Genomic DNA, 10,953 nt, shown 5'->3' with positions numbered 1-10,953 from the left:
TACTTTCCTCCATCTTCCTCTCTTTCTTCTTCTCTCTCCCCCTTCTCTCTTCCTGCGCTGCTACCCCCGTACCTCCCTTCCAATTAAACCTCTTACACATGAAACTGCCTGGGCCTGGTGTCTGCAGACGCTTCCTGCCGCGACTCAAAACCCATCACACATTGCTCCTCAAAGATCTCTTTAAATTGTCTCATCTGGGTTTAATTCTGGTAGATCATATATACCAAACAATTCATTGAATCCTTTAAAAGTTTCCAATTAGGAAAATATCTTTTTTTTTCTTTCAGAATATCCTAATGACCCCCAGGTTCCAAATGACTCCTTTCTCACCTCTGACTTATTAAGGTGAGGCTTTGCTTTCTGCCAGACAGGTGGAGAAGAATTTGTGGATCCGATTTACAAAGAACAAACCCTTTGTTCCTTGGAATCCTTTTACATTCCCATTTGATTAATCCCTGCCCTGATCTTAATTCTTTCCAAATATTGATTTGGTTTTGACTTGAGCTTGTTTTTTGCCAAGACCCTATGGTGCATCATTGAGTTATTTATTGTAGGAGACACTTAGAGCTGGAGACATCTCCTGCAAACTGTTTTCGCAAGAAGTTTTGGCACACTATGTTTTCATGATTAAGTATCTCATGTAGAAAATAATTCAAAAAAATTACGGCCTGAGTTTTCTTACCAAAGAGCATGTCAAACAGTTTAGCCCCAAATCAAGGGGCTGCCAGCTTGGAAATCCAAAGTCACTGAGACCAGACGGGAAGGATGAAATAAAGACAGAAAAGACCATACCAACATCCAGGCCCAGCCACAGGCTTCCTGCCCTTCCTGAGTTAAGTGTTCCTGCAGGATGGCCACAGCACCTATATCACAGCCAGAGAAAGACAGGAATAAATGCCAACCTTAGTGTCACAGAAAACACTTCCATGCAACTTTACGCACAGGATTTACATTGTCTTAGCACTAACCAGGAAGATAAACTCCACAAATTGGTTGGTCTGTGCCGGATCAGCAGTCGTCTTCTTCTTCTTCTTCCTCTTCCTCCTCCTCCTCCTCCTCCTCCTCCTCCTTCTCTTCCTTCTTCTTCTTCTTCTTCTTCTTCTTCTTCTTCTTCTTCTTCTTCTTCTTCTTCTTCTTCTTCTTCTTCTTCTCCTCCTCCTCCTCCTTCTCCTCCTCCTCTTTCTCCTCCTCCTCCTGTTCCTCCTCCTGTTCCTCCTGTTCCTCCTCCTGCTTTTCCTGCTCCTCCTCTTGCTCCTCTTCCACCTTGTCCTTCTTCTTCTTCTTTTTCTTCTTTTTCTTCCTCTCCTTCTAAAAACAGGCTTACTTATGTATTGTCCTTATGTGTTTGTGTGTATGTTTACATGAATGTGTATATGGGCCTCTGGAGCTGAGATGGTCTCAAGGGGTTGTAAGCCACCATGTGGGGGAACTGAACCCCTGACTCCTATACAAGAGCATCCAGTGCTCTTAACTGCTGGGTCATCTCTGCAGCCCCAGCAGTCCTTATGTCCTCGACTGCCCCATTCCTCCTAATGCAGTACAATGAGGAACATTAACCTCGCACAGATTCTGCCTTGGTGGGCCCATAAACACCTAAGACCCATGACACTTCTAACCTAACCAACACATTTACAATGGTTTCCCGAGCCTTCTAAAGCTGCTCCACTATTTTCTTTCATTGTTTGGATGATACCCCAAGATTCAACTTACAAACATCTGGGGGATGCAATTAGAAAGTTGTGGTCACTCACTGAAGCCTTGTGCTTAGTGAGCTCACGGAGGTGTTAACAAACTATGAGCAGTTTGGGAACTGACTCCTCAGCTGAGAGTTTTGTATGTCATGGAACAGTACTGCTCATGTCATGGTTCTAAGACCTGGTCTCAAGTAATAAGGTCAAATGCAATTCACAGTGAAAGTGTCATCCCTTGCACAGGAAGAGGCTCCACAGTCCTTCTCCACAGAGTCCAGGTGGGACGCCAAAGGAGACCAGACAGGAACAGTCTTTCCTAAAACAGCACTCAATACCCAGGACCCATCCCCAGGACTCCCTGACACTGTCTGGTGACTGTGATCACATATACCTGAAGACAACACAGGCCTGATCTGTGTGTTGCAGGTCTTTTCCATTTCCAAAGGCCACAAGCTATCACCGAAAACAGTAGAATACAGGAGCCAATGATGGTAACATACATCATCCCAGATCCTGACTCTAGAGAGAGAGAAAAACAGAGGAAATGTAATGATGATTAATTCTGTCAATTTGAAAAACTTGACAGGACTGAGAGGCACACACCAGACAGTCCTCTGCATACATCTATAAAGGATTATCTACACTTGGTTAGCTGACATAGGAGGACCCACTTCAGATGTGGATGGCACTGTTCCATGAGTGATGTCCTGGGCTGAACATGAAGGAGAAAGCAAGCTGAGTGCTCACTCTCCTCTGTTTCCTGACCACACACACACACACACATACACACACTGTGACCACTGCACACACTCTGACCACCACATACACTGTGGACACCCTCTGTGACCTCCAACTTTTGGCACATAGTCCATAAGACAGAACTACTGATTGGATTTAAACATCTAACACCTTCTGAGGGGTTATCTATCACCTGACTGGAAAGGGTGCTGGCTCACCTGGCAGAGCTGGCCCCTGGCTGACAGTCTCTTATCCTAAGAGGATGGTGCTAGTCCTGGGCTCCAAGGGGCTGGCAAGCTCCCCAGTCTCTGCCACAGGAACTCTGAAGCTGTTTTGAGCAAACAAACAAACAGCCCTCATGATCCTATACAACGCATGGGCATCTGCTTCTGGGCAATCAGCACAGGACCTAACTCAGGACTGCTAACTCTGATGTGAGCTGAAGAAGACCGCAGCTTGTTTCTCTTCAGCCTCCAATTTCCTCTCCTTTCCTAGCAAAGATCCTAAACTTCTCAAAACCCCAAGCTCCCAGCCCCATGTTCATAAGTGGGGTGAGCATGGGAGGAAACTCACCATTCTCAAAAATTGTGATATTGAGACTTTGTGGGATGAGCCAGAATCTGTGTGACACCACACACTGGTATATATGGCCTTCCAGAGCTGGCTTCAGAACCAAGGAGCTGTTTACACTGAAGGTACCATCAACATTCTTCACAGCTGGACCAGTGACTATGTCCTCAGTAATCTCTTGGAAGTGGGAATCCTTCAGGGTACCCCTCATCCACTTTATGTCAAAGGCTTCTGGGTAGAATCCATCCAGCTGGCATATAATGAGTTTGTCTTTACCATTTCTCGCTGTAGCTGGTTTCTCAAACAAACTCATATCAGGGCGAGCTGCCAGAGAAGAGAGCTACAGTTCAGCCAGAGCCAACCACCTGTTTCTCTCTTCACACCATAGTGGCTTCTACCTCAGCAATGGCCTTGGAGACTCCTTACTTTACAACAGCAGACTGAAGGCCCCCTGAGGTAGACAGAGGAGCTCTTCTCAGCATGTTTGGCCCCTGAGGAGAGTTCAGGGGAGGTGAGTGAACACATTGGGTCTATGCTTAATTAACATGCTTGGGACATGTTGGCAGGGCCAGCAGAGTGCTGGCATGCAGTGACCCCCATCTGCGCAGTAATTTTGTCAAGCAAGTTTTATGAAATTGTCATAAAACATTTTTTAATATTCTAAAAAAAAGCAGTGAGCACAACTCTAGTGGACACCACTATAGGTTTCTTAGTATGTTTGCTATGGAAACGAGCTGTCAGGTTAAAGAGATGTTGTAGGGAGTTGCGGCCATTCTGCGTTGATTTAGAAGTGTCAGGAGTACTTTCAGGAAGTATCCTTCAGGAAAGCTCTGTGATATTGATAACACAACACATGAATAAGGCCGAAGAAAGTACCTCACATAAATGAGGCACCAGTTGCAACACCAGCACTCAGGAGGTGGAGACAGGAGGAAGAGAATTCCAGGCCATCTGCAGCTACATAGTAAGTCTTAGCCAGGCTAGGCTACCTGAAACTATTTTCCAAAAAACAAATTAGTAAGTAATGTTAGATCATGAATTATGAAGGAAAGAATAATAAGTTGTAATTATCAAAACTTTTAAATTTTAATAATTTTGTAATTATCAAAATTTTAAAATCAACACTTCTGTGTAGAAATGACAAAATAAAAAGATAAGCAAGGTCCCCCTGCCTCATCCTCTTCGGTGCTTGCCTATGGACTTGGGTTGCAAATGGAATAGAAATTCATGTCCCCTGATCCCTTCACCCATGTTCTAACCCTCTGCTCTGGTTGGTCATCTACCTACCCACCACTACTCCAGCAGGATCAGATTCACAGGGCACTTCCATGGAATGAAAGGCTGGAGAATTTTAGAATTTTAAAATGAGAGCATTTAATAGAAATATATTGGTGAGAATGTATACTGTATAACCTTTACTTAAAGGACATAGAAGGTCTCTGTAACAAGCCAAGAATGTAGACTAGCCAGTTTCAGAAACCTGTTGGCCACAAAGGCTTCACCTAGTTAGGTCCTAGAACAAAGAAACAGGATATAAGTTATCTAATTAGTCCTAGGAGCCGTCAGCCATTAAGAAGATAGTATTGACCAAACCACATTCCTCTAGACAATGAGTGTGCAAGATGACTTCCTTGTGATCTGACTCAGCTAGGTAGTGGGTTCCTTTGGAATTTTCCATTGTTCTCTTGTTATGTTTCCTTGGTAACCCTTTCACCCCCCTAGTTTGTGGTTTTTCCCTTTAAATACCCCTTACTCCTCATGCTCGTGGTCGAACTCCTCTGGCCAGCAAGGTCACGAGATCAACCCCGGTACTGGTATCCCAAATAAACCTTATGTGATTGCAGCAAGATCAGTCTCTCGTGAGTTATTGGGTGGTTGTGTCATCCCAAGACTTGAGGGTCTCCCCAGCTATGGGGGTCTTTCAGGAGGACTCACCAACAACTTCTAGCCTGGTTGTCCCCTCTGCCTTTTCAGGGGTGACCACAACCTTACATCTGTATTCTCCTGCTTCCCATAGCTCGATCCTGGGGAGATGGAGTGAGGCATTGCCACGCTCTAGACCAAGCAAGGACACATCTGCTCCAGGCCGGACTGCCTCTCTTTGATCTCCATAAAACTCAAACACCTGGATCTCAGATTCATCCCCGTCCTTCTTCAAAGACCAGATGACTCCCACAGTATTGAGGTCCAGCCGTGGGGAGCCAGGGATTTTGCAGGGTATGGTGACGTCTTCATGTAGGAATACCATCTGAGTCTTCCCCGCCATCTCCACTTCCAGTCCACCTATGGCAATATGAGAACTCAGTTACAGGAGGTTCATGGTACCCAGTCATGGGGAAGTGATGAATAGCTTTTGTTATATAGCCTTGAACAGCTCAGAAAAGCTCTTACCTTGTTATTCCAAATAGATCTCCTAGGCCGTCCTTTTTTTTTTTTTTTTTTTTTTTCACAAATGCTTTAGCTGTTAGGGGGTCTATGTCCATTTTAAAATCAGATAATAAAATTTTAATGAAAATTTACATATATTGAGTATATTAGTGTGTGGGGAGAGACAGAGAGAGATAGAGACAGAGAGAGCACATGGGCCCATAGCATCTCTGTAGAGGTAGGGGATACTTATGGAAATAAGATCTTTCCTTAAACCATTAGGGCCCCAGGAATCAATCTGAGGTCATCAGAGTTAATTTGTTAGGTCACCTCAGCAGCCCCAACTTAACAGTTTCTACAAAGAAGTGTCAGGAGTCATAATAGGACAAGCTAATAACTAGCAGGTGATCTTCCTGAGATGGTCTGCTTCAGATTATAATATAGTCTGTGACACATTCGTTCATATAAGCAAGGACCTAAGAGAATTCATTTTAGGAAATATTCCTGCCATTAATATGCTTTTCCTGTTACTATTAAACATATATAACAATCACTAAGTATTAGCCCACCCATTTGAGCAAATCTCTGAAGATCTACAAAGATGTAATGTCTTGCAGTGATCCTATATAGACAAATAGATGATATCTTAAGTCTTAATGATGATCTTATAAGAATTCCTAAATTAGAGCTGGTGACATGGCTCAGCAGGTAAGAGCACTGACTTCTCTTCCAAAGGTCCTGAGTTCAAATCCCAGCAACCACATGGCAGCTTACAACCATCTGTAATGAGCTCTGATGCCCTCTTCTAAAGGCAGCTATAGTGTACTTAATATAATAATAAATAAATATTTTTTAAAAATTCCTAAATTGTATCAGTGATTATTGAGCTCTTTTATACTGGAACTTCTACTAGGTCCTTTTCTGATAGTCAAAACTGTAGTGAGAACTCTGTCAGTCTTTAGTGTGTGACCAGTACCTTGCACTTAGATAGTAACCAGACTTTCTTCTACTCACAGAACATTCCAAGAGGTTGTAAAACAATTAACCAAAGGTCATAAAAAGGGAACTAATGATTTATTTTAGGTGCTAGGACAGAAGATAAAATATTGACTGGGTTTATCTATACAAAACTTCACTAATGAAGTAGTTATGGCTTTAAACCTTCAGTGAACCTGTGGAGCTGTGACAGGTGATAGATGTTTAGCCTGATAATTACTCCTAATGGATATGCATGTAAACATTCTCTGTTGTAAACTTCTATTTCAATTTGTGATTTGATTTTTTGTGTGAACTTGTGATGAACTCTTTAACATGTGATCATGTATTCTGAAAGATAGTTAAGTGCAGAGGACAAAGAGTCAGAACTGAGCTGAGAAAAACTAAACAGAGAGGGAACTGAACTCAAGAAGAACTTAGAAGTATAGACATAGAATTGAGAGAAAAAGCATTGAGAATAAGAGCACTGTTGTGAAATCAGAGCAGGAGGAGAGAGCAAAATTAGAAGGAGAATGCAGAGTGGAATGTTATATTTTAGTCCATGAACATGTTTGGTGATGTGGTGAGGATGGAACTCTGTCCTTCCCAAATTCATAGGTTGATGCTGAACTGCACACACACTCACTCACACACACACACACACACACACACACACACACACGCATGCACACACACATGCACACACACTGGGTCAGTGTTTAGAAGTAAAGACTTTGGGAGATTATTATGGCATGCAGTTGCAGGCTTCTGAATGGGATTGTAGACATCAACTAGCATGTAAACTACAAGAGAGATCTCTGTTCTGACATGATGGCAGAACAGAAAACTACCCTAGAGCTAAAACAGCCAGACTCTTAACTTAGAGTCCCAGGCTACAAAACTAAGTCCCTTAGAATGTTCCCATGAGATGAAAACTGTCCCTCCTGCCTCTGCAAAAACACTAGTACAAATGCCTGGATGACATGAAGGTAGTTTTTCTCCAACTTTCCCCCTAGTTCTCACATCTCTGGTGAAGTGGCAAGGTACCAAAAGGTCTACAATCAAGGCAAATGGCACACTGTAGGTCTTCAAAGCCTGACTGTGCAATCACTAAGTATTTTTATTCTATGCACAAGAGCACTCAGTGCAGGCGGGGTAAAGAAGCCACAACCACAGTAAGTGGGAGCTCATCAGAGCCCACCAGGGATGTCAGGAGCCATAGCAGCTTCTCCCTCTTCCTTCCCATTTCATCTGCATCCTACCTGCCAAGGGCGGGCAACACAGAAGCAGTAGTAATAAACTCCACAAGCCAGCCAGCTGCTCTGCAACCCATAAGACTACCAAGCTGGACTGGACTGGCTTGCTCAGCCCTCCACACTTCCTGGATGGTCCTTGGCTGCTGCCATGTAGTGAAGAGCCAGGGCTACACAAAAAGCAGAGAGCAGTACAACATGGCCCCTTGGGGTCCATGTGCACACTCTTGGGACCCCTCTGGCAGCTCTGTGAAGCCATATTGTTATGATGCAACTGAAGCAGTTGAGCAGTGAAGCTGTGGAGGTCTTCTCAGAGCAAGGTGGGCCACACACAGATGCACCAGGACCTTGAAACCTGTCACAGAAAACAACTTCAGAACTAGTCGATGAGTTTATTAAACAGAAAGACAAAAGACATTTTGAGGAGACAAGTGCCTCAGTTATTTGTGACGGGGCTTTGAAGATGTTTAATCGGGAATTAACTTTAGGCTTTCAGGAAAAAAATTGGATCTCATACTCCTGTGCCTGCCACGCAGACTTTGAATGACAACAGTATTTGAGGTGAAAACTTCAAGGAAAGTCTGCCTCCTGCCCCTGCATTGTCGCCTGGCACCTCTAACTCAGAGGTAGCCCAGATATGTCCTCGTACTCATGTGCTAGATGCCCACCAAAATATGATTTATTAACAGCTAGAAAAAAGAAAATCGGACATTGCTCTCTGACCTTCACCAATGTTCCAAGGTCCTAGCCAAACCCTGGCCTGGAATTCCATAGGGAGTGTTACCCACCCAGAACTAATTGCCTCTGGCATTGTTAGGGAGATAATGAAGGGGTAGGGCATTGAAGTTTACAGAATGAGAGACCTATCCCAGGGCAAGGTCAGGTGGAATCCTCATTCTTAGTCAATATAAGGCAGGCCATAATAGATTTGCAGTTGAATCACTCCTAGGAACTACCTTAACAAGTATTCCCTGGGGCTAACCTCCACTAGCCCAGAAAATTAGCATAGTTGAGAAACTTACTAAGGCCCACCCAGTCTGTAACCTAAACAACAAACTGAAGAAGAACTATCTGCACCTGGCTTCTAGGCCAAGGTGACCTTAGTCAGAGCTAACTTTCTTTTAGGTTGCAACTGCTGTTTAGTTCCTGCCAATTAACATGTATATATTTTGTTGCTGACCCATTGTGTTCCCAACAAAAGGCTATGTACCTGCACCTTGTTTGATATATCTTGACCATTGTACCACCTGATTCTTTCAAACCCTTTTGTATCGACTATATAAACCTGACTCCGTATTTGAAAAATACACTCAGATCCTACACTACTTGTGTTGAGTCTGTTTGTCACAGCCGAATTCTGTGCACACCTGGCCAGAACTCATCGTCCCGTGGTACAAGGGATCCCCATAAAAAAACCCCAGTCCGTGGCATGTGCCTTCTCTACAGTGTGCATCTTGAGGGGGACTGAGCTCAGTTTGGAGTGCTTACTTACTTAGTGAGTAGTTCCCTGCACCAGGTGAGGTGATGCATGTCTCTTTTGTCCAAAAATTCAAGGGAAGCGGAAAGGGATTGGTAGCATGGTCACTTCCCCAAATTAACGTGGGTAGAGCAAAAAGCTACACTCAACAGCCTTGTTCTTCTCTCTCCAAAGGAGAGAACTCCTCCTCTCTTGCATTGCCCTTTTCCTCCAGGGACCCAATAGTTCTGTATGTAACTTCCACCCAGCAATTGTCACATGGCTTTCTTTACTGACAGATCAAGAACCAATTGGGGAACAGGACCTTATCATCCAAACTGCCCCTAAACTTCACATTTTCTGTCTAATAAAAACTTTTCAAAGCTGGGTGGTGGTGGCACACGCCTTTAATACCAGCACTTGGGAGGCAGAGACAGGCAGATTTCTGAGTTCCAGGCCAGCCTGGTCTACAGAGTAAGTTCCAAGACAGCCAGAGCTATATAGAGAAACCCTGTCTCGAAAAAACAAAACAAACAAACAAACAAACAAAAACCTTTTAAAAACTCTTCTCCCAGACATAAATTGAACAAAACCATAACAATTATGTAAATTACACAATATGGTATACAAATGACATCCAGTCCATCATATTTGTCAATAAGATCAAGTACTCTACCATCATTCCTAACTCAAAGAATCATTACTCTATCCCTAGATTATGATTAGATTTTAGCTTGTAATGACATCTGCAAACCATGTCTTCTACTCTATTACTGCAGGCCGGCCAATCTCGGCTCCTCCACCCGCAGGAGAAACAGGGCATTGGCAAAGAAAAAATAACAGATGTGACACAAGGAAGTGCAGGATCTGAATGTATTTCTCAAAACAGCATCAGACTTTTACAGTCATTACAAGAGAGAAAAGAAAAATCTGGCAGCTCAGCAGTTGAGGTACATCTGAGGCCATCTAAAACACACTGGGTCCAAAACAGCAGCCATGTTCTCTGGACCAGTGCAGCACCCCTGGTCTCTGAGCACGCTCTGGCCTGCATGGGCCCAGCCAGAGCCCCGGAGGACTGCAGGTGAGCCATCCAGGAAGGTAGAGGCTCAAATCTCGAATCTCGAATACTTTGTAGTACACGGACACACACACACACACACACTTGGCTCAAGGTCTTGCCCATCCTTAGTAAATGCCCACTATGCTAATCTTCTGGGCTAGTAGAGGCATGTCCCAAGGGGTCTCATTCTTCTAATCCCTGGGAGTGATTCAACTGCTGTATGTGACTGAAAAGTTGACCTTGCCCTGGGATTATCAACTTCTATTCTGTAAACTTTAAGGCCCTGCCCGCCTCATTATCTCTCTAACAATGCTGGAGGGAATTAGTCTGAGTGTGTAGCATTGCCTGCGAAATTCCAGGCCAGGATTTGACTAGGATGTTGGAACATTGGTGGAGGTCAGAGAGCAACATTTAATTTTGTTTAGCTATTATAGTAAATCATATCTTGGTGGGCATCTAGCACATGAGACTATAGCAAGGACATATCTGGGCTACCTCTGAGTTAGGGATTGCAGAAGGCTGGCTTCCTTGAAGCTTTTTGCCTCATAAACTGCTGTCACGCAAAATGTGTGTGGCACTCTATAAACTCTCTCTCAATGTTAAACAACTTGAGTTTGAGTATGAAATTAAAACTAGGTTTCAACCTCATCAGGATCTGAGAATGACTTAAATATTACTTGAATATATAGTGAAGAGGTGCAGGCAGCCTGCCTCCGTGCTTTCTCGCCACTCACAGAGCTTCCCCTCACCCCTGATCTTTCTTGCTACTTCCTAGCCTTCAGAGAGAGCCTGGTCCAGTAATGCTGGCTCCTTGCCGGCAGGTCCAGGCAAGAAGAAAGGGGG

At 43.9% G+C, this 10,953-nt stretch overlaps 1 long non-coding RNA gene across 1 annotated transcript; it reads right to left on the bottom strand.

The window, feature by feature from the left end:
* Positions 1–177: 177 nt before the first annotated feature.
* LOC116100502 lies at positions 178–1,084 on the bottom strand. Its single transcript, XR_004122602.1, has 2 exons — positions 969–1,084; positions 178–863 (listed from the first exon to the last, which is right to left on the bottom strand). It is a non-coding gene; the product is annotated as an uncharacterized LOC116100502 (long non-coding RNA).
* Positions 1,085–10,953: the final 9,869 nt, after the last annotated feature.

The sequence above is a fragment of the Mastomys coucha genome, unplaced genomic scaffold, assembly GCF_008632895.1.
Source record: "Mastomys coucha isolate ucsf_1 unplaced genomic scaffold, UCSF_Mcou_1 pScaffold21, whole genome shotgun sequence".
Lineage (NCBI taxonomy): Eukaryota > Metazoa > Chordata > Mammalia > Rodentia > Muridae > Mastomys > Mastomys coucha.
Note: the sequence above shows the minus strand (reverse complement) of the source record. Positions and strands in the feature narration are given on the sequence as shown.